Genomic DNA, 24372 nt, shown 5'->3' with positions numbered 1-24372 from the left:
GGGGCAGAGGGGTCAGGTGCCACGCATACAAATGAGGGTGTTCAGTTAATTAGATGCAGCTTGATACCTGAGTCTACTGCAATAAACTCTCAAACAAGTAAAAGTCACCGTGTGTGTGTGTGTTTGTACTTATTCTATACTGCCTTTAAAGTGCCATTGAACAATCACCACATTGTCTGGGTTAAATACACATCACGAATGTGTTTGTGTGTGCGTGCGCAAGTGTGTGTTTGTGCATGTCAGTATAAACATAAACGAACAACCAACACAATAACTAGGCTAAATACTGTGTGTGTGTGTGTGTGTGTGTGAGACAGAGAGAGAGAGAGACCTTGCCTAATAATACCTGCATGCTATTGTGTGTGATCACTTCTAATACCTGGGGGTTGTGACTAATCTAAATTTATCCATCAAAAGCTACTTGTCACTCCACAGTCAGAGAATCATAACAGGCTACTGCACACACAGACACACACATACACAAACACACACATACAGACACACACATAGAGGAATGTTGGGATGTACTGGAGGGCATGGAGGATCATCCTATCCCCAATTCTCCTCCCCCTGAACAGGTAGCAATAGACAGCTACTCCACCTTGGTGCCTCTGTCTGTAGTTTGGCTAAATTGATCAGGATTTCCTCTTGAAAAGTAAATCAGTATTGAAATTTTATTTGCATCGGTTACATCATCAAAAAGTCTGTGTCGTGAGTCTGTGTCATGCTTAGTCTTTGGTTATGTATTGAATAAAAATTAACACCAAGCGTGTTTGTCCACTTCCGTATCAAATGATAATCAATGAAATATAGTTTGAACAGTAAAAATGTGGAGGGGCAGCATGGCTCAGAGTGGCTGTCAAGTAACTGAAGGGTCGCTGGTTTGATCCCCACTTCCCTTGGTGACCATGTCCAAGTGTCCTTGAGCAAGATGCTGAACCCCTAACTGCTCCTGATGGCCCTGTAACGAACTGGTGACCTGTCCAGGGTGAACCCCGCCTCTCGCCCAATGTCAGGTAGGATAGGCTTCACCCCCTTCCCCCCGCGATCCTTGATGGATAAGCGGTATAGAAAATGGATAAATGGATGGATAAAAATGTGAAATTACTTTTCGATTAATGATGACGGACTACGGACAGGTACGTGAAAGCCTCGATGAATATCCTGGTCTGCTTGTTCGTGTAGTTCAGCTTGTCAGGAACATTAGAGTTTCTGTGATAGCAAAGTAATAAAAGCATTTAATAGACTGATAACATCCATCGCAGGTGACAGGGAGAGTGAAAGCAGCTGCGCTGACATGAGGCCGGTCCCCCAGAGATAAGGATGCTGCAGAGTGAATCACATTTGAATTACCAGCATAGTGAAGATGAATGCTGGCTTCAGACTCAATCTGGAGGCCTCAAAGGGCTTCAATTACTGATGGATTCACCACAGGAACCAAGCTCTCTGCTGTCTCATAAAGATGTAACTATTTTAAAATGGATATTTTTCTAGAGTTTAAGGTGAGTGGTTAGTATTGGGCTCACCATGCTTAACCACAAGTAACCATAGTTCCATTTCAAAGCTCTTTTTCCAAGAAGCACCTTGCTGCCATGACTAACAGGCTGCTCCTACTGTGCCTGCTTCTCTTTAGGCATTCAGCACCTTCACGTGGCCCCTGGTTGTGATCCAGAGACTGCTTAGACCATCTCTAGTCTCAGTTCCTGGGCCCGGCAGTGCTGAATGCCCAGCCTGATGTTCATCTCCTCTGGCTGCTAGTCCAGGCTGCTGTTACATCTTTTGAAACACCTCATGTGGAAGTGCTTCCTTTACAATTTGCTTCATCAAGCAAATAATTTTCTAAACAAGGGCACCAGTTAGCAGATCCCACCCATAGAGATGCATATGGAATATTAGCGCTGATGGTTATTCTTGGGCACCATATGGAGCAATGCAGCTTCACAACAGAGAAGCATGATATTGCCTCTAATTACCAGTGGAACCTTGAAGTAGGGCAGTCTTAACACCCACTACAGCAGGTTCGCTCGTCTACCGCAGACAGCGAGACTGCAAGCAGATTGTGAGAAAATGTTGGTGCCATTAATAAGCTGTTCGACACTCACAGTTACAGAGTGGGAAGAAGCAGAGCCATCAATACTTGAACCAATCAATGAGCGGGTCACCTCTCCAAAGTATGATGCTGTATTTTTTTTTAGATCTAAGTAGCACCTTATCATAATACTCCAAATTAATCCTCCACAACATCAAGCGTTGCATCACTTGTGACAGGGCACCATTGCAAACACACACACACACACACACACACACACACACACACACACACACACACACACACACACTGATGCAGAACTGCTTTATTCATCATACTTCCTTTTATATTGATCAACATTTACCAGCCATTAGTCAGCTGTCTTTATGTGGTATTTAAGTCTACATCCTGAGCTCGCTGTTGGTTTGTAAATTAGAACACACACACACACACACATAGACGCGCACACACAGTCATTAAGAAGGCGTAGGCAGCCCATTTCCTGTTGAGGGAGTTGACAACATATTTCTCCAAAGAGTCCAGTCATCTATGTTCATCTTTGCACAGCTGCAGTGCACTTCCTGTCGAAATGTTCCACATACATCAGCAGTTAACAAAGGCATCATGGGAGAGGTGGATGGAGTGAAAAAGACAGAGGGAGAGAGGGAGAGAGCACTCGGGGAGGCAGTGGAGCATAAACCCACCAAATCTCATTTGAAAACTGTACATCTGTTTTTATTCATGTGTTTATCTGGAGCCCAAACCTGACCTGAAGCCAGGTTTTTACTGCACCTGCTCAGAGCACTCTGGGTAGCAGCATCAGTCCAAAACTGCTTCCGTGTCAGAAGGAAAGGCTCTGGTCTGCAGCTGGATCAGTCTGTCCATCATAAGTAGGCAGCCAGGGAGCTGACTGAAACCACTGAGCCATACTTCATCAGACAAATGGCAAAGCAGCACAATCCTTCCAAACTGTAGACAAATAACACAATGTTTACACTCCGCCCATTTGCTTCTGTGAGGAGAAGATGGGTAGAAATACCAGGCATCACTTCCATGAAGTCACGGAGCCTGTTACCATTCATCAGGTCTGGCTGGAGTCAAAAACCTCATCGCTGGAACTCGTTAGTTTGAGTTCAAGATGCTCCACCAAGATTAGGTGACCTTTGTGTAGATGGTGGTAGTGAAACAGAAAACCAAGAAATAGAATTTTGTAAAATGCAGCGTTGACTCACAGTTGTGATGTGAGAGTCAGGTTGGGGAGCCAAATCAATCAGCTGCTGTCTGGTGTGCACTGAAGCCATGAACCTCCCTTCATCCTGCCCTCGTATGGACAGACCGTCTGTCTGTCAGCGGGTCGAGAGAAGAAACGAGCAGGCCAAATTTCTCCTCAGATTCTCAAATTTCTTTCTGTAGTTGCATTTAGCTACTTGTTAGCAGCTGATTTTTTTTAAGACGCAAATGCTGCACGCTAATCACAAACCTTCTTGGACTATACACTGAAAACACATGGACTGGGAGAAGAGGGACCAGACACCCACCAGCGTTCATTTAATTGGGGTTGTAGGACTCATACCTGTGACACTCTATTGGTAGTTAGCCAGTATTAAATTAACGGAGATAAATAAATCTTCTCTCTGTGCATCTTGACAGGTTCACACCTCCACATTTCCTGAACGTTGTGCCCTTCAGTTGCAGACACACTCATTCACATTGCCTCAGCATGTGAACAAATGCTATGAGTGAGCGGTTTAATGAACATTTAGTTCATATTTCAATTTGCAAACGGCATCACTGCGGAGGATTTGCCTCTGGACGTGGACAGAGATACAGGCGGGAGTATTATCTGCTCTGCTCAGACCACACAGTCGCTCCAGAAAAGCTTTTCAACAATCACAGGGCACAGCAGCTCTCTAGTGAAAACCTTAAACAAAGAATAATCACGTATTAGAAGTGTACAAAGTAAAATAGAGTTTTGATGAGAGCAGAATGACCACAGAATTACCCCACATCATCCACCAGCGCTATCCTTTCATCATCAAAGAGAACACGTTTCCTCCCAAAGAGTATGGAAAACAAGCAGTGTAAATGCTTTTTGCTAAGCTGGAGGATCTATTTTTAACACGAGAAGACATGAAGGTGAAGTTATACACAAAGGGGGAGAGAGAGGAAGATGCACAGACACTGAGAGCAGAGAGAGACAGATGAAACCCTGTAACGCTGAAGCAAGTTGCTCAATAAGACATGAGATAGGGGAAAAGAAAGGGATGGAAATGAAGATTGGTAACTGACCACAGGCTGAGAGACAATGAAAAGAGACACCATCAAGCAGAGAAAAAGAGGACGGGATATCTGAGAGGAGGAGGAGGAGGAGAGAGAGGGAGGGAGAGCGTTTAGCTGTAGGGAGGGAAGCGTCGACGCTGTCTGACTGAACTGCTTTAAAAGGGAAAACAGACGCTGAATTAAACAACAGGGGATGTATTTAGAATCAGAGCAGCTTCTCCTATAGTGGAATACAAAACAAACATCCACTAAAATTCATTGAATCATTCCCAGATTATCAATGTGAAGCTGGACACGAGCCTAATAGGTCCCTTTAGAATGGATTTCTGCTCTATTAGTGGTTTTAGTTAATCCCAGAATGGTGGAAAGACCATGAATGCTTTTTTGGAGGAATCTGATCTAGCACACAGTGTTCTCGTGAGTCAGCCGCACCACCCCGCCATGCAAATGATGAAGTGACTGGACCAAAGGCTTCTACGTCAGATCAGCTGTAAATCAACACCAGCATCCCGCAGAGCTGTTTCCAAGGTTACTTTGTCATTGAGGACAGAGAAGACTCATTGATCTTTATCTCGGGTAATTGATCAATTAAATAAAGCAGCTGTAATTGATATTTCCAGATGCTAATGCACCAAAGGTTGCTCCTGAGGCTGAAGTGTGACCACCCACTCTGCTGCTCCCCTCAGCGCTACACAGCTTTCCACTGAGCTCCAGCTCATTGTTTAGCTGTCTGGCTGCCACTTTACTCTCTTGGCTCGCTCGCCCTGTTCTCATATTCTCTTTGTAGCCACAGCAGGCAGATGCTTTCAGAGAACAATACCTATAAACTCACTGCGCACACTCTCGCAGTCAGTTGAGCTCTGAGCTGGTGAACACAGTGTCGCGTTTAGCTGCTCAAGAGCCAAACGTTTCCCTCAGGTGTTGATGGAGATGTGGGGTTGTATAAGTCACGCTTATTCGGATGTTATGTCTGTGTAGATTTGCACTGTGCCCAAGTGGCCAAAGCTACACGTTAATGCAGATATTGCTGTCAGGTAGATGAAGACGTGACAGCCGGGAGAACAGAGGGAGATATCTCTGCAGTGATGAAGAGGAGAAGGAGATGGGGAAAAGAGAAGTACTGTGGACAGATGAAACATTTTGATGAAATTCTTGTTTGAAATGTGCTGGATTGTAGACGGTGAAGACTTCCACCGGAGGAACTGTAGCCACAACGCTACACATGGGGGTTCACACCATATTTGAGCTCTGTAAATATCCTCAGTGTCACTGTGACAGGCTGGAGTTGCTGTTAGGAAATCCATGGAGCCTCCATCCCATTGTTTGACTTGTTACACTACGCAACTCTCAGATATAGGCAGGTCAACTCTGACGGGCATCACGAGCTTTGACGGACGCTTCACGTGTCGTGTTGATGCGGGGTTTGGTCTTCTGCGTGTCATTCAAGGCCCCACAGACTTCCACTGCAGGGATGAATGTGACCAGGCTCTCGTGAGTCAGCCATGTTGAGCAGTTTTTGTTTGTGGATGGCACACATGAACACGATGAAGGTTACAGCCAAGCAAATCCCTGCAATGAGAACCGCATAAAAACACCAGATTTTCCTTTTTTCTTTTCAGTGGAAAATGAAAATGTCAGGATTGTTTTGACAGGGCTGTGGTGCAGTTGAGGTAAAGAAACAGACAACACCAGTGATCGTGAGAAATGATGATGGTGGTTTGGGCTAGAATAAAACTAAATGATCAAATTAAATGGCCAAAAACGTCACTGGACACACACAAAAGACGCCGTCGTCACGTTTCTGCAGCTACATTCAGTATGTTGATTCTGCGCATTTGTTCCAACATGGTCCAACATGTTGGAGATGCTGATCAACATTTCCCACTTTCATTCTTTAACCTTTTGTTATTTGAAATGCCATCGCTGGCACGAGAACATGGAGAGAGAGAACCAGCCTCTGTGTTTCCTCGCCTCACTGTCTCTGCCCATTTCTGTCATCCATCAGCGGTTTCCAGCCAGGCTGTAGGGGCTGCAGTATAAAATAAACAAGTATGGCTACCCTCACATCCTGTTTCACACACTCCATTTCCTGCTGCTGCCTACGGTGAGAGAATGGCACGGAGACAGAGGGAACAGTCCGCACTGTTTTTTGGAGAAGTCAGAAGTAATACGAGCGTGTAATGCGGTGAGGTACTGATAGAGACAGATCTTCTCTTCTTATACACCAGAAAACAACATCCTGAGGGCCGGTCCCTGGAAAATAAGAGTTGCTTCCTAGATAAGATGAGCAGCCACGTTGGCTTGATATAAAACATCCTTTTATCCAAATATTCAGCCGTTTCTTCCACTTTTAAAGATTACAATCACTCGAAGTAATTAGTTGATGGTGATTATTAGGTAACTGGGCTGTGGAATAAAATCAGCACAGCTGTACTACATGATACAGTATTGAAATTTCACCTGTTATGGCAATTTAATAATAATAATAAGAAGAAGAATAAACTATTAAATAGTTTAAACTCCATTTATCCATTATTAGAGGACTGACGTTTAAGTCAGTTTTGTAGGTGTTATGTAGGTGTCATAACCGTTATTATGTATCACGATATGTTGTCGAATCATACTGTGACCCGTGTGTTGGTGTTGCGTTGCGAGGTCATTGACAGCTCCGTAGTGCTTGTCCTAAAAGTAGAATTGCAGTGGATTTGATCTCCTATGAAATCAAAATTTAATGAGGAAGCAGAGCAGAACTGGAGTTTTCTAATAGCCGACATCTCCACTTCCTCTCCTCCTCGTCCTCGCTGTGTGTGTGTGTGTGCTTGCATATTCAGCCGTGGAGGCGATTAAACGCAGCCCACGAGGCCTTGATGGTGTGTTTTCCTGCAGCACACGTGTCCCATGAGAAATTATGGTCTAGACCAGTCCTTTTTGTTCATATTTCTGTTTTCCTTTCATGTCTGCCATTGTGATACCCATGTTTAAGATATACATGCTTGGAAAAAAAACACACACGTGCATTGCAGTGTTCTTCCGTGGAACATGGAACCAGCACTGATGGGCTGATGCTACGTGTTGTACATGATATTTGTGTCTAAGTGTGTTTGGAAGAACCCTCCAGGAGACAGTCTAGATTCCTACAATGGAGGTTTGTGTCATTTTGTCTTATTTTCTCGACTTGTTTTGTTCTCCGCACTTCAACTCGACTCAGGTGTGTTAGCGAGCAGCGGACGGTGTAGCCACAGGCCACTTAGCCTCAAACTGGCTAACACACCCTTTGACTCATTTTCAGATTTGTAGTGCCGACACTTGAAGTAGTTTATTACTCCCTCTGGGGCCACAAAATGCTTTAAACAACTTTTTCTACAAGTGCAGTACAGTACAACCCGGGAATAGTAAACAGACTTGGACAAATAGGCTCATTTTTCAGGGAAAAAACAATCTGGAAAAAAAACAAAAGCGGCTCAGCCGAGGCAGAGCTGAGAGGGCACATTTTCTAGTCTATCTCATCTTTTTTTTCCTTTTTGGGTTCGTTTTTTGTGTTTTTTCCTCCACATTTTTGACTACTGTGCTAGAACCGCTTCCTCGGGATCGCTGCTGTAAAAATGAAAATATTTTTGCTTTAAAGGCTGTTTGGTTCTTTCAGTAGCAACAAATTATTCTTCTCGATTAAACTTGCATGAGCCCGACTCACACACAAATGTCCCGCTAATGTGTGTGTGTGTGTGTGTGTTTGTGTTTCTACCAACTAAATGTAAACAAAAAGAAAGCAATAAGCATATAAGATGTTTTCAGAATCTGCAACATTTGAACACGACCCCGACGGGGAGAGGAGTTTTAGCCGAGACAGCTAAATACCTTAGAGGTCTTACATATTTGCATTTCGTCTCATGCATGAACTTCCCCCTCCCCTTGCCTTCTTTTTTCATCTTTCCTCTCCTGCTCCCTCCATCTTCATCCCTATAACCCCAGAAGACCACAGGCAAAGCAGGGGGTAGGGGTAAGCTTGGTGACCCAGGCCTGGCTGGCCCTTAGCAGGTCTCTGCTGCCAAACTGCTCCCCTGGAGATCGAGGCAGTCTTTCAACTCCCCGGGAGGGAACACACACACACACACACACACACACACACACACACACACTCTCTCTCACACATACACACACACACTCTCTCTCACACATACACAGAGAGAGCACAGTAAGATTATCACACATATTCACTGGCTGCCAGAGGAAGAGGTAAAAAGGAGGTTAGTGAGATTGGAGAGGGGAGAAATGATGGCAAATGCGTGAGGCAGAGAAGAGACAAATACATAGGGAGGGATATGGGATGAAAAGATAATTGTTGGAGGATAAGAGGGGAAAAATTATAAAAGAAAGGGAGGGGCATAAGTAGTGGTCAAATAGAGAAAGTAGAGTTCATGGCTGGGTAGATGGACCAGAAGTCTACTTGTCCAGTCAACCTTCACTCCAAAAACTTGTCCTCTCCTGATGTGGACTATGGTTTTGGAGGGATGAACAGTCTTCTAGCTGATGTGAAGGCAGGTGGGGCTTCTAGGCTGCTGGAGGAAAACACACCAACAGCTGGAGGAAATGTCCCTGCATCCATATATAGGGACGTCTCTGAAGAGGCTGATGGAAAGGTCAGATCCATCTGTCTACTTCCACCTCACCTACTCCATCCATCCATCCATCCATCCATCCATCAGACACTTTGAGACTTGCTGAGCAGTTCAGGGCTTCCGTATACACACACACACACACACACACACACACACACACGCAGGCTGATATCCAACTGTAAAGACAGCATTAGTTGAAGCTGCTTGAGGGTTGCAGGTTGAATTCCCCCATTGGTGTTCAGGCCTCTGAGTGAACTCTACAGCAGCCAGATGAGTGGCACTTTGTTCATTAAAAAGATAAAACAAACAGAGGCTGCTGTTTGATCTCTCTCTCTCTGTCTCTCTCTCTCTGTCTCTCTCTCTGTTTCTATTTGCATCTCTATCACTCTATCTCTCCCTGAAGCAATGAGAAGTAAGAAAAAAGCACAAGCTCTATTTCCTAATGTATCTGTGTCTCAGCCTCAGTGTGCCTGCGTAGTCACTGGAGAGGAGGACTGGCAGGTAGAGGAAACAGAGATGAAACAGGACTCACTCACTCACTCACTCACTCACTCACTCACTCACATGTGCAGTTTAACTGCCTGTGATGTCACAGGGTCCTGGTATGTTCAATTTCCTGAAGTATGATTTGTTTGACTGGTTGATCTGAGCTGTCTTGAGTGCAGTTCTCCTAGGACCCGGATCATCAGATTTACTTTCTTTTACTATGATTTTAGTTGCAGTAGCCAACGCAGCTTCAGTTTCAAGGAGGAAGATAATCTAATATTTGAAACTTAAGAGTTAAAATGTGGCTCAGGTGAAAGGCAACATGAATCCATGGCAACAGTGAGGCGGTGCGTGAGCAGCTGCACTCGAATGCAGAGTGAAAGCCTGCTGTCGAGGAGAGACTTTTGTTATGCTGCACTTGCCTCTGCAGATGACAATACCAGAAGGAAACGTATGAAAACCAAAAAAGACAGAGAATTTTCAGACCCTGTTTACTTTCTCACATACAAATCTATTTTTAGAGCAGGTGCAGGACAGAAGTAGAGTGTGAGGGTTGGAGAGAATGATACAGCCCCCAGCGCTTTATTGACGGCGAGCAGGACTCCGACCTCATGGCGATGCTTCATCGTCTCGCTGCGGTGAGGTTGTCAGTTCTTTTCAATCCCTGCGATTCTGAGACTGCAACCAAGTGGGAGGTGAAGGTTTCAAATACGGTTGAACAATTCAACAAACCTTTTGTTGAATCAAATACTTCCTGTTTAGCTCACCCAGAGCATGATGGGAGAAATCTCCTAACTGCCTGTTTCAGTCACCTTGACAGGCAAATTCTTTTTGGTACATCTCAGAGAAACTCACATGGAAGCACTGTGTTCATGTGAGGTGACAGTGACCTTTGACCCCCAGGATCTTTTCAGTTCATCCTCGAGTCCCAGTGGACATTGGAGCCGAATTTGAAAATCACCCCGGATTGACAGAGCACCCAAAGCGCTGGTGCGAAAGTGTCATAAAACACACGATGGAAGAGATCCACCCATGAGAATGAGGTGCTGTCAGTACTGGATTTGTTAATGAAGTTTTTGTCGTTGCTTTATTTAGTGGATCCATACATCCTTCCATTTATTTGTGATGCTTTTCCACCTTTATGAAGCACAATGAGAGCAGGATTATATGCTGTGAAAATCCTCCTCTGGCAATGATTCTATCTAGTAAGACTGTTTTCATGCAAGAGTGTGACTTTTGTTATGGTTGCAGCAGATTTCACACATCCCAGGGGTTTTGTTACCTTTGTACACACACACACACACACACACACACACACACACACACACACACACACACACACACACACACACACAATGTTGAGACGATGCATAGATAACAGCCGAGTAATTAGCATGTTTCACGCTTTCATTTCTTGACTGGTTGTCTTTCTCTTCACACCCTCTACTTCCTCCTCTTGTGCCTCGCCCTTCCCTCTCCCTCCTCCCTGTTTCTAGCTGAGTTCAGCATCAGCCACATCCCCGCGGGACATATCCAGGTTAGATCTAACGAGCAGCTGAAGAGAGGAAAAGGAGAGCAGGCTGTGGAAAACAGAGAGAGGGCAGGGAGGAGTGGAAATCAGCAGCAGAGTGTCAGGGAGGGAGGTTAGAGGTGGATTTCTGACAGAAAAACACCTACAGTATACGAAGATGACAAATGACCACATCCCAGCCCGGCAACATGAGTAGGAACATGAGAGACGATGAGGAGGGAGGCGAAGATGAGGAGGATGTTCATGTGAGATTTTTTCAACAAGAAGGACCTAACCTTGCCTGGTTTCACTGACAAATCTTAATTGGGGTAACTTGCTTCAATTGGACTTTCCCACTTAGTGAAACAAGGCAGCTGCTTCCCACTACAGGGGCGAACCCAGACTTCCTCGTCAGTGCCAAACAGAGTTATCATGGCCGCTGAGATGAAGCCAGTTCTGCTAACATCTCCATTCCCACTGTTTCCTGTAGAAGGATCCAGATACTGCAGCTAATCACATCCAAACCTGCTAACAAGCCTTCCAGAATCCTCTCTGAACATTTGCAGGCATCACACACACACAGTTCACCTGTACCGTTTCTACAGATTCATACTCAACCAGTTGGGCTCACAGTCCTAAGACGAAGCAAACCTGGAGGATTTAAAGTCGCCCTCCAGTCACATGTGATGCTCTTCTTCTTCTTCCCTCAGTAGAAGAACCAAAGAATTATTGATAATACAAGGCTGTCTTCCCATGAGTTGGTTAAAGGATCAATTTTCTCTGAGGAAGTCTGCTTTTGTGACATCACAAATACATCCTGGTCCAGAATTCAACAAACACGAGTATCATGTGGAACTCCGAATCCTCCACATCACCAGCGGTGAGACATCGGGTCTCCAGCAGTTAAACAGGGAATGGAAAGTAGTTGTATCGAAATATAACCTGGAGTTTCTAGCGAGGGAGAAGTAGGTGAGGACTTGAATGTGGTAACTAGCTTGTTTCTCTGCTGTTTCAGTCACGCAGTATTAAAGAGGACTTATGTATAGCCTTTTTTTTTTTTTTTTTACAAAGGAGAGAACAGCTCGTACCTTCAGAGATGTAGAAGCGGATAACACTGTGCCTCAGGATTCACATGGTACCGGGGCTTTGTCCTGGATGAGGGTGCCACTCCAAAATCTTCAGTCAGTTCTCCTTCACTGGAGAAGAAGAGACACATCGAGGAAGACGAGGATTAAATACTGGATGCTGAAGAAAAGTGGAGAGGCCGTCATCTACTCCAGGCAGCTCATGGTGGCTTTGTGATTGTCCAACATTACAGCCCAGTAAAGGCCCACAGCGGTCGGAGCAGACAGATTAATTATCAATAACCTGCTCGATTGGCCTTTAACTGAACACTAAGAACACGATGAGAGCACATGTCCTGGAGCCTGACCCCCACCCACAGGAAGTCTGCCCTCACACGCTGCTGCTACTGGATGTCAGTGACTTCAACAACCCCTGCCATTGATCCAAAGATATCCATTACCCGCCCATCCCTTCATCATTCCCCCCCTTCATTTCCCCCAGCTTTTCATCATCCCTCCAAACTTGTTTTCTTCTTCTTCTTATTCCATTTCCCATTTGGATCCCCCTCCTCCCCTGCCCTGTCCATGCTTCATTTCTTCCCTCTATCCCTTCCTCTCCCCTTTCAGCCTTCCTCCTTCAAAGGATAGAGGACACGGCTAAAACAAAGGCCGCTTCTGTACCAGCTGAGCCAGCAGGATGGAGGGATGGAGAGAGGGAGGGAGGGATCCAAATGTGGCAAGGAGGAAAAGAATGAGGGCAAAGAGTAGCGTGGTGGGGAGGGCGAGCAGGACTGAAGGGAAAGTGAAGGAGGATAGTAACATTGAGAGAGGGAGGGTCACGGGGGGGGGGGGAGATAGAGGGGGTGTTGCAAGGAAAGTAGGAATGTGGAAGGTGGCTGACTCCGAACGTGAAGAGATGACTGGAGATATAGATGTAGAGGAGATATTGCTCTCACATCAATAGTGTGAGGACCGGGTGTCTGGTGTCAGCAACACACACAGACACACACAGACACACACACACACACACACACACACTATCACACTCAGCCCATAATGAAATCTGCCTGCAGCAGCACACACACACACACATACACACACACACCATTTTATCACGTGTTGAGGATCTGTGATTTATTCCCTACATCTGCCCGTTGGACCGCCATCAAACTGTCAATACACTTTTATTTATTCACTCTTGTAATCTCAATTGACTAGAAAGCGTCACAACATTGGTGGAAGCAGAGTGGCTGCCTCCACAACGCCACATCCATGTGCAGCCACCATAGAGACATCATCCGCCATCCTGAGACTTTTTTCATGCTACTGTATCAATATTCCAGCCGTATCGTGTCAGTAACTCGTTGTGCTGTGTATTCCAGCGATATTTCCTGGGTTCTGTAACTCTGCAGCTTGGCAGTCCTAGCTCTCTTAGTGTGTTATCAATAATATGGAGATGTTATTACACCCTGCAAGATGTATTGTCGGCTCTACTTTGACATTTTCAGCATTGTAAACCAATGTTTATCATATTATTCCGGAACATATCACGATGCGTGTCGTGCACCGTGAGGTCCTTGCCACCCTCACGAACGACTTCTGTCCTCACCTGGAGACGACAGAGGAGAACCTGCAGCCAGCGTGAGCTCGTGTTGCACCAGCAGAGGACCAGCGGCTGGTCCTGGTCCAGGGGGAGGGACTAGAAGAGCACCTCTGGGTCCCATTGCTCAAAAATAATAAAAGCTGGAAGCTGTGGAAGCTCTCCTCTTTGATCAAGCGCTCTTGTTAAGTTGCTAGGTTGAATATTAGTGACTTGGATCATCTGAATTGCCATGGCAACGTTGTTTCAGCTGTTTAGAGGAACCATTAGGAGCCCTGCAGATGTTGGTGCATTGACACACACCTCAGACCTCTTAGTGAAGGGCAAGAGGGGAACATACTTGAGCCTCAAACTGCTCCCTTCTTAACTGAAGTGACAATAGCCTTGAGCAGTCGTTGATTTAATCGATTCATCCAATCAGTCTATTCAAGAAGTTTAAAAATCACAATTAAATGATGTAAAAGTCATCTTAATGATAAACGGTCCATTTGGGTACTTGGTTGAGCTGCGGAGTGAATTCACCTGAGATCCGTCAGGTGAAGCCATCAGGTGACAACACCTGGCAGGAGGAATCACAAATGCTCATATTTAATCTTTTCTTAGTTATATTGGCACAATTACTTCCTCCTTGTCTCAACCAATCACGAGCCACGGAGCCTCTAACCTGTCTTGCTACTCTTCCCTGGGGCCTGACTTGGCCCGTCTCCGCCACTTCCTCTTTCACTGTATTCCTCGCCTCTGTTTTCAGCGTGACAGCTGGCCCAGCAGCCTGCTGGTCCCGGCCACACAGGCCCTTTCTTTCATTCCTTCACATCCTGTTTTTCTCTCTGCTGCATACCATGATCATGATCATTTGATGATCATACAAACACAGTTTCAAACCAGCTAAAGACTACAAACATTATAAAATCACTTATTAATCTCTCTCTTTGCAGACATTAGCTATTTAAACTAATTATTCTGTTGCGCTCCACTTTGTGTACGTATGGCCTGAATCCAGATAGACGGATGGATATGACTAATGAGTCCTTCACTGCAAGTGACCTTGTAGAAAAGTAAAAAGCCGTAACTAAAATATACGATGGAACAAAAGAGTCTCTTTGTCAGCTAATCTGCCACCAGCAGTAAAGGTGATGGATCATGTGAAGGACCAGCCTGTACTGCAGGCAAGGGCAAGATCTTTACAACCACTGGGCACCAACAAATAAAGACATTCAGTCTCCATCCTGACACTGACATCTTCTCTCCTAACAGGCGTCCCTGTTTCTGCTGGTCGCTCTCCTCCGTGTTTTCACCTCTTGTGGTCGTTGCTCATTACCGACAGCTGCTGTTATAAGTGCGAGGTTGCAGCTGCGGCATTTCCTCATCAAAGATTCATACGATTTCTTATGGAAAGCAATTCACAGCTGATATTGCTAGGAATTTCCAGCAGGCAACGTGATTGGTGACATCACAGATCATGTCCAACACACCCTCTGTAATGCAGGAGCTCAAGTCCGTCTGAGAACTCTCATCCCTGCCACCAGGACCAGAACTTAAAGAGGTCTTGTTCTTCTGGGAAAGATTCAGTGATACACTCTGGTGAAGGTCCGGTTGGGTTTAAACGCACAAACCAAAATAAAACAAGTGGTAAACCACAGCAGGAAATGTTGCAATCGTCCCACGCAAAGTGTTTGGTTTTGCTGTCAGAAACAGGAAAAAACAAGTCTCAATCCCAATGAAGAACACATCTTAAGACACTTATCACTGGACAAAAGCTTGCCTTGTTGTCAGAAATATGGCCGCAATTATATTCCTGTAAGTCCTTTTCTTCAACTGCATCTTACGTGGATTTTTGTACTTTTCAACTGAAATAAACAATTGTTGACGGGAAGAGGCTGACAGCTGATAATGCAGCGAGGTTCCCCTCTGTGTCGCCAGGCTTCAGATCCATTCAGATTCAGAAAACTTTATTTATCCCTGTGGGGGGCAATTAAGGGAGCAAAGAGCAGTACAGTCCATTACATAACATCATAAATTAGATAAGCAAGTGCACCTGAGGCAAATTTTGCTCAGTTCTGTTTCCGTCTTGACCCCATTTTGACCTTTTCCCAGCCAAGATGTTACTGGCTCTTGATTGACGCGTTTCACGAGTGTTTAAACACATTAAAAGTCTTTTATATGAGGCCGACTAGCACACCAGTATTGAGCCACTTGTCACTGGAACATTCATTGTGACAAATCAACAGATTAATTTCATGAATTTATTACCTTGTGCTGCTTTTTTAAAATATTTGATTATTTATGAACGCCCGTAGGCCTGTAGGACCCGGTAGACCGAACAACTCCAGACAAGTGGCCACGCCCACATCTGCTGTTTGCTGCCAGACGGTGGTGGTGGCGGCAGCTGTTATAGGACAGACGGATGCACGCCGGCATCTATTCATCTCACCTGTCAGTGTATATTCCTGAAGCATTATTTATATGTGAACTTTTATTAAGAAGCATTCGTATCATTGAAATACAACTATTTTAGGAATCCGACATTCAGCAGCAGGAGTGTTAATCTTTGATGAAATCCATAACCGTCCAAAATACATTAAAGTTGTATCAGACAATAATAGCGTTACATAAACTACTGGAGGTCGCTGGCTATTTTTCTGTGTTCCCTGGCAGAGAAGACAACTGGTGCAGGCTAATGAGTGCCGTGCCACCCCTCAGTGACACTTCATTTATTTAGTTCTACTGAACTTTGCAGGAGTTTTATGTCATGTGCTCCACTGAGTCAGGTGCTGTGAATGAGACGCTGCAGCGAGTCTTGGCGGCACGTGTTCATGATGATGATGAAAGCTTCAGAGAATCCCCACATGAAACAAGACTCTCACTTCTGTCCACAGAAAAGAGTTCTCTTGGACATGTAATTATTCTCAGTTATTTAATATTTTATGGAACTCAGAACCAGTGAGTACCTGCATCCATAGGTGCCGCGTTAAAGCTTGTTTGGTCTTGGTTCTGGATTTCACAGCAGGGCCGGTGTGTGCTGCCTCTGCAGACATAATTATATTTCATTCAGTCAGAGGGAAGAATATTGAAGCCCGTAACAGCAACGTGATATCATACGTAGCACATATCTGACCAGAAGACCCCCTTTAAAGACCAAAGAAAGCAGACGTCCACTGTGCTGGAACAGACCACAGAGCCAGAGTGACTCCCGAGCACTGCGGTTGTCTAACACTTGTGACTCATCTTAAACTAATTCATTATCTTTCATCTGTTTTGTTTGTCAAGTAAAACACCAAACAAATGGGCAGCATTTGTAGAGTCAGAAGTTCCACCTAACGTCATCAAATGTATTTAGCAGAACTGTGATTGGCTGCTTTGGCAGAGTGGCGTAATGAGGGAGTCTTCCACATCATTCTAGCACCTATGAGCGTACCTTTTTACTGTTGGAGCTGCTAAACTGCTTTTCATTGTTTCTGTTAAAAGTTCAATGTTATACAGTTGAACAAGCCGGCAGCAGACATGACGGCTATGAGGAGTGTAAACAGAAGCTGTAAGTGAAACACCTACACGTAGGTGAAAACCCCTAACGGCAGCTCAGCTGGTGTGTGTCCCTGGTGTGCAAGCTCTGCCCATTGAGCATGCTCAGTATGCATCCCTCGGCAGTGCTTTGAAATGCAGAGATTTACCTGGCAGCGTTGAGCTTCATGAGTATTCTGAGAACTGCCGAGGGCTTGAATTTAAGGGACATACATACATATGCAAATATGAAGCACTATAGCCTGGACAAAGTGGGTGAAAGACTGAAAGCGTTTGCAAAGCAAGATGGTCACTAAAACCTACATGTAGCTTTACACCTGGAACACACACACACACACACACACACACACACACACACACACACACACACGTGTAAATCCTCTGAGACCCACAAGCATGGCTGTAGTCCTTTAGCGTCCGACCCTGGGAGCTGGTTAACAGCTACATGTAGGAGTCATGCTGTCAATTTGGATTTGGCAGTTGTCGTATAAATGCCTTATTCAGCCGATCTCCCCTCCACACTCACACACGCAGCACAGAAGTGGAACAAGTAATATCCTGGAGAATGCAAATCTCTCCAGCTCCTTTCATGTATTGCTGAATGGATGCAAAAATGCTAAGCAGAGTCAACACTATGTTTATGTGCACGTGTTTGAGCGCGATTGTGCATGACGGTTGACTGAGTCCATAGATAGAGGCCCGATCCAAGGCAGGCGGCAGAGTCACTCTTCTGAATTATTGAACCAGGTCAGTACGCAGCGTGTTTGAGTGGAAGTGCAGCCTCACAATTCGAGCTGCTGGGTTCAGAAGTGTGGAGATGGGAGACGTGGCTGCAGCTGAGATTCAGCAGGAAACACGAGCAGAGGAGATGTGGCGCAGGAGTTCAGTCAGATAACATGGACCAGGACCAAGAAAGGATGCTTTCATGAAGTCATGAACACCTTGATGGGTCTGTGACACCAGGATGCAACAAATAACAACAATACTGGGCTGATTCTGTCTAGTATCACTTTGGCTGTATCCAGTATTGGAGGCATTTCTGATACTGACTTAACTCAAAGTCAGGCTCTGAATTTCCTCACTTCCTCTCCTTGTGCCATGCACTGTTTTATTTTATAACAGCAGCAGGAGAGGCAATAAATGCATTTAATACATGACCATAAATGCAGCAGTGTAAACACTCATCACTGGATCCGTATGGAGACTGCAGGCTGAGCTTCTCAGCTCTGCTGCTGTTATATTCAACACACAAGTGAAAGAGGCACACACACAAGTTGTTGGGTTTTTGAGTTCTTTAAAAAAACAACCTGAATAATACTCTTTTAATATTAGCTGTTCTCTTGGATTTAGCTTGAATTCAGTCAAATACATTTTGTGAAATTCCTCGATTCAACAAATGAGATACAGAACAAATACTGCGAAGGAGCAAAAACTGTTCAAAAATATTCATGGAGTCACTCACATGAAAGAGCAAACAATAATGAAAGTCTGCTTTCATGCCACGTTCCTTCAGATGGATGTTTCTAGCTGTGCGGAGTGATTTATGGGACTAAATAATAGCACTTTAGTTTGTCCCTAATCATTGCTTTGCTTTTTTTTCTTCAACTAATCTGATAAAACAATGTCCTGACAGGGTTTTGATCCAAACTGTCCTCACAAGACTGCAGCTGTTACTGGAATATTGAGTCACAGATGCATCAAACTGTGACTGAACAAAGACGCCTGTGAGAGGTTGTTTGGGTTGGAGGGTGTGCTGAATGTGTTGGTGACGCAGGGAGGGAGGTGGGGACAGCATGGCCCGCCTCTGTCTACTCCCTGGCTTCAGCGGTGTCAGACATGAGGCCTGTAATTGTGGCGTCATCTGGATGTTTGACTGTTTTTTGTTTGTTTGTTTGTTTTGTTGTTGTTGTTTTTTACAAAACTGACCTTGGATGAAAAGTGGGTGGTGTCCAGTGAGAAGGGCCAGAGGGGAGAACACAGCCTGACTAGGTTGCTGACCTTTAACCTCTATAGCCTGTTCCTCAGGATGGGTCTCTCTTACTAGTAGATGTGAACAAGCGGCTGAAAGCACGTGATGAAGACAAAACATCAGAAACCATTCAAACAGCCCACAGCATGAAGACTGATGAGTCATCACACTCAGATTTTACATTTCAGAGCTTCTTTTCTCTGTAGTGTTTTATTGGATGGGTCAAAGTCAAGTCTAATACACGTCTCTAACTTGCTCCTTCTCCAGTCTGCAAGTCCTCTGAGGAACCATCAAGATCCTGTACTGACTCACCTGAGCTCATTAGTGCACCATCACACAGGTACACACAGAGGAGTGTGGACAGTGAACTGGAAATATGTGTAAATCTCATTAGTGCAGAAATATGCTCAAGTCAAACCCACTCAGCCGTAACGGAGGACAATATGGACGCTCCCACGCGTTCACTCACCCGGTAACTCCGATACCCACTGGAGCTGGTAGCGCACTTCCCTCATATAGCCCTTATATAACCCAGGAACCGAGGTGTGGTCAGTCACTGGTGGTTACACAACTCCGCGTGTGTGTGTGTGTGTATCAATACTGAATATTAGAGAGGAAATGTGATCATTTCTTTGCTACAGTGAAGCAGCAACATTCACCAGATGAGACTTAAAAAAAAAAAGAGAGAAAGAAAAGCCTGCTGAACAAACGAACCAGGTGCTGATTTACAAACTGAGAAAACTGCGCTGTTGTTTCTGACAAAAGAGAGAGAAATGGTGTCAGACTCTGGCTGGAAGTCTTTTTTAGATTATGCTGGTTGTCACTGTCAGACGAGCCAGAACGATCGGCAAGGCCTCATTATTTCCCTCCAAATGTTTTCCACACCCCTTCACTCTCTGATGACCTCATAGTTTCAGGACAAGTTGCCAAAGTTTTTTTTTCTTTTTTTTAGCTTCCATTTCTGTCAGATCTCCGGTCTCTATGAGACTTGTTAAACTGGGATACGACAGCATGCGGGCAGGTGTGTGAGGCTTCACAACCTGCTAGTCTGTGGCGCTTCAGAGGGGGCGGAGCAACAACCCAGACCGCTCGGTGAATTGGTGATGTATGTTTTGCATCGATAAACGTGGGAAATGTGGAAGACGACCTATGACCTCTGCAACCTGGACAACATGGATAGAATCGCAGATCCTGAAGGTAAAAGTGAGATCACCAGTAAAACACAGCATGAATGAAGGTTTCCTTGCAGCCAGTAAACAGGTTTTTCTCAGGGTCAGTATCATCAGGAGAGCCTCACTGGTGACGAGGCTCAATCACATCAAGGGCCTAATTGCGGCTGGGACCTCCCAAATTGGAACCAGCAACTATCTGATGAAATCCACTTCCTCCTTCGTCCCAATCCCACTCGGTAAATCCATTAGGCCTCATTTATGAAACGGCCTTTCGCACAAATTTGCTTTTTCCCCCTCTGGTCGTCAATTTAGTTGCTCAGACAGGAAGAAAAGCTTGATGGTTATTCATAGCTCCTCCCTCCTGATGTCTGTTGTATATGCATGGTAACTGTCAATCACCCAGGATAACAAATACCAAATGTCAGTCGAACTGAGTTGAAAATGTCAATCATTCTTAGCTTCCCAGTCTCCAATCTCAAGAACAAGGTTAACATGGTTCGCTTGTTTTATTTTGCATATTGAATTGATGACAGTTGATATATTTACCATATATATGATAAATATTACCATATTTCAGTCTGGTCCAAAAAGGCCGTATGACTTATTGTCTCTGTAGCTACGGCACTAATGTAGCTGAAAGCCAAATCAATATTGGACCTTGCAAAGGCAGTAAATATTAACATTTAAGCACCAATAATCATCACGTTTGTTGTTTATAAGGGATTCATAAATGTCATAGATGAGGAAAATGGCTTCCCATATCTGGGTTTCTTCAATGCAACAAAAACTGCTTGGTGCTTTTTCTTTTTAATATGATGACATCCAACTCTTCACTATTATTTATGGAGCATCAATTCATGAGAGGAGAATCTGAGGGCACAATAGAAATGAGGCGAGAAACCGAGACACGAGCAGCAGTCGGAGGCTTCCAATAATTCACCCCTTGACACCACGCTTTTATTTTTCATCACATAGCTCAGTGCAGACATGCTAACAGCAGATGACAGTACCCTGTGTGTGTGTGTGTGTGTGTGTGTGTGTGTGTGTGCGTGCGTGTGTGTGTTTGCTTTGAGAGGGGCGGGGGTCTCCAGCTGGACCATCTTTCATCCCTGCATCTGTCATTTTTTCCTGCCTTGCTCTCTCTCCCCCTGACTGCTCCTCACCCATCTTCTTTCCACCCATCTTTCTATCCATCCATCTCTGCCCACCCAACTCCCTTTGCCATCCCATCATCCCTCAGTACATCTGGCTCTCTCTCCACCCACTTCCCCGCACTGACATGGTGGACAGCAGACTTTGTGAAGGGAAGCTGGATCAATCCGCTCTCTGTATTTCATGTCACACACAAACCCACCTCACTTTCTCAGCGCTACTGTTTCCTGACGCTAAATAACATTAGCACTTAGAGCGCTACAGGACTTAGCAAGGATGTCTTCGCAAGTCAGTCAGCAAATGCATCCAGCTTATCTTTGAGCTGTAATGAAGGAGATGAACAAGCCGGGAGAAGGATGCAGACGGGGAGTGTGAGGAGGAACAGAATCAGACCAGCGAGTGAGCGTCGCTGCTTCCTGTCCTGTTACTGAGCTCGCACATTCAGAGAAACACAGGCTGATAGAATGAGATGATGTGAAAACAGGTGACATTTTTATCTGCAGATAGCAGCAGCAGGAGAAGGAAGGGTTTACACTCTTGAGCGCAGTCATGGCGCCCTCACGCACATCTTTGACCTGACACCTCCTCTGGGTTGTGTTGTACTGGCTGAGATCGAGTTCACTGGGGTTTCACTGGTGCATTTAAACCTCTATTTTGTTGTGACTGTAAATTTAAAAATCTCGCCTCGAATCAATAATTGTAGATTTATACTGCAACTATTCTTAGTCCAAGTCAGTTCTGCCAAACACTCATAGGGTTTTGGCTCTGTAGCAAGTTTACATATACAGACTGGTGACAAATATGCCACCACGGGCTGCCAGAACAACTTGAACGTTCCTTGGCAGGAGCAGCCATGCTCCAAGTCTCCAGCTGACGACGGTGGTGGAGGGAGGGGTGTGTAGGCAGACCAGCTTCTGTCTGTTGAGGCAGTTAGATGATTTGAAAACAAACAGAAATAAGCATCATAAAAGTCTTGTAAAACTCAAGCTTCTACCACACAAGCAGGTTCCTGAACAAGCGCTGCCTGGCTCTGTCTGCTGAACCGGCTCATGTTCTCCCCAGTTGTGAGCTGAACCACTGCATCACACACACACACACACACACACACACACACACACACACACACACACACACACACACACACACTCGCAGGGCTCTAGGTCCCAACTAAGGCCTGCCAGGTCACAACATGTGAGTAGACTTTAACTATTAGTACCTTAAGAACACACAAACCAAACCACACAGTGTTTTTGAAGGAGACTTGCAGTTTCTGCTTCAGGTTGAGGTTCTGTTGCGATGTTCCCTTCCTGACACTGAACAAGTAAATAAGGTTTGCAAACGGCACCGAGCCTGTTCCCCGACGATGAGAAAGACCTGACAAAAGGAGGTGGAGCCATTTCAAATCCCAGCCAGGCTAACGAACCTTTCCAATCATCTGTCCGGAGCTCTGCGGTCGGCACGGATCATGCATCTCTGTGGAGATGATTTTAGAATATATGATCTGTTTTCTTTGAGAGCTGAAAGAGAGCACGTCAAGCCAGGCAAGCTTAATGTGCTCATCTGATCAGGCTGTCGGCCCTCCAGCCTGGATTTGCTAGCATTGTTTGAACGGGGGGGTGAGCAGGTACACAAGGTGTACAGATCATAGTTGATGGGAAAATGCACATCTGAGCAGTCACTGAGCTACTTGAGGAATATCAGCCACGTCACCTTGACCTCTCCTTCACAACATTTATATAAACCAAATATTTATCCGAAAAAAACACCATTTGTGAATTTTATAATAAGTTGCCACATTCCTGCTTGCACTGTCTTTGTTGGTCTAAAGTCTCCCATCAGGGTTCAGTTGGGTTGAGATCTGGTGAATGCAAAGGCCGAAGCACATGAGTCACATCACTTTCATATCAAATCATCCTCAGATGACGCCACTCTCTTCTGTAGGCAAGCGTCGGCAGGAGTTTGGTTTCTACGCTCCTTTATTCAGGCTCGCCCTTTGTCTGGATGTGACCAGAGGTTTATTACTCCAGTCCAATAAGCTCTGATCTCCCATCATTCCCTTAAGCACATAATCCTGTGTTATACGTAAGATAAGCAGCACTGTGGGGAGTAAGGTGGAGATTCAAAGCCCTGCAGGAATGTACTTAGGCCTCCTTAAGCAGATAACTGGGCTCCCGGACCATCCCATCCCTGATTTCCATCAAAACAACAAAAGGTGCGTTTACACTTTAGGGTGTCACCAAACTGCTGTTAGCTTCCTTGAATGGCTGCATAAAAGGACAAAAACACAGGCTGAGTACATCAGAATTACAGCAGAAGGACATCTTGTTCTTAAAAACTTCTTCTTCTCTTCAGAGATGCACGTTCAGCACTGACTCACACTTTAAAGTTGCACTCAGTGCAAGCTGGGCTTCCTCTAAAATCCCATTGCTAGCGACTTAGCTCCACTTAAGCTCGTTTCACACTAACAGAGGCGGCAAATGGCAGCAGAAAAAATCAGCCTGCAAGACTGCTGGTTTAAGAGCCTTGAAAAACCACTGAACACAACAAAACACTCTTCAATCTGGAAATATCTGTCCGTCAAATGATGTCTGATGTTTTTACTTTGCCTGAACGGAATGTGCACATGCTCCTCTGTGCATTGAGGAGGATTTGTGGCACTGAGGGCATGCAGTTGACAAGTGTATAGTCATGAATGCCTCCTCCACGCAGCTTGTTTCTCACTTCAATTCAATGTGTTTCACCACTGAAAGAGATTGTTGCCGTGTGCAGCATAATACAAGCTGACATCAAAGACGTTCCACTTCATTTTTTCCTTTTTTTTGCGCGATTCGCAAGTTGTGTTGCTTCGTTTTTGACGAGATGGTGGAGTTGAACAAACATTTTTTTTTAAACCGTTCTGGTAGTGACAGTGAAATACAGAGCGCGCTTTTGTTGTTGAACCTGTGTGTGGACTGTGATGCAACCCTCCCTCCGAA

General features: G+C 45.1%; 1 protein-coding gene and 1 long non-coding RNA gene across 5 annotated transcripts in view; one reads left to right on the top strand and one right to left on the bottom strand.

Annotated features, from left to right (window-relative positions):
• The window catches only part of LOC147246916 (uncharacterized), a 148873-nt gene that overhangs the window by 9941 nt on the left and 114560 nt on the right, over positions 1-24372 (top strand). The window lies entirely within an intron of this gene.
• Positions 1-24372, bottom strand: part of lrfn5a (leucine rich repeat and fibronectin type III domain containing 5a) — a 100496-nt gene that overhangs the window by 39080 nt on the left and 37044 nt on the right. The window contains exon 2 of one of the 2 annotated variants that reach the window (XM_086182521.1): positions 12010-12117. The exons of the other annotated variant lie outside the window; for it this stretch is intronic. The gene's annotated coding sequence lies outside the window, so the exon portion shown is untranslated. The remainder of the gene's footprint in view (positions 1-12009; positions 12118-24372) is intronic. 2 annotated transcript variants of the gene reach the window in all.

Source organism: Aulostomus chinensis, chromosome 17 (assembly GCF_037954235.1).
Source record: "Aulostomus chinensis isolate RoL2024-O1b breed Wild chromosome 17, RoL_Achi_v1.0, whole genome shotgun sequence".
NCBI lineage: Eukaryota > Metazoa > Chordata > Actinopteri > Syngnathiformes > Aulostomidae > Aulostomus > Aulostomus chinensis.
Note: the sequence above shows the minus strand (reverse complement) of the source record. Positions and strands in the feature narration are given on the sequence as shown.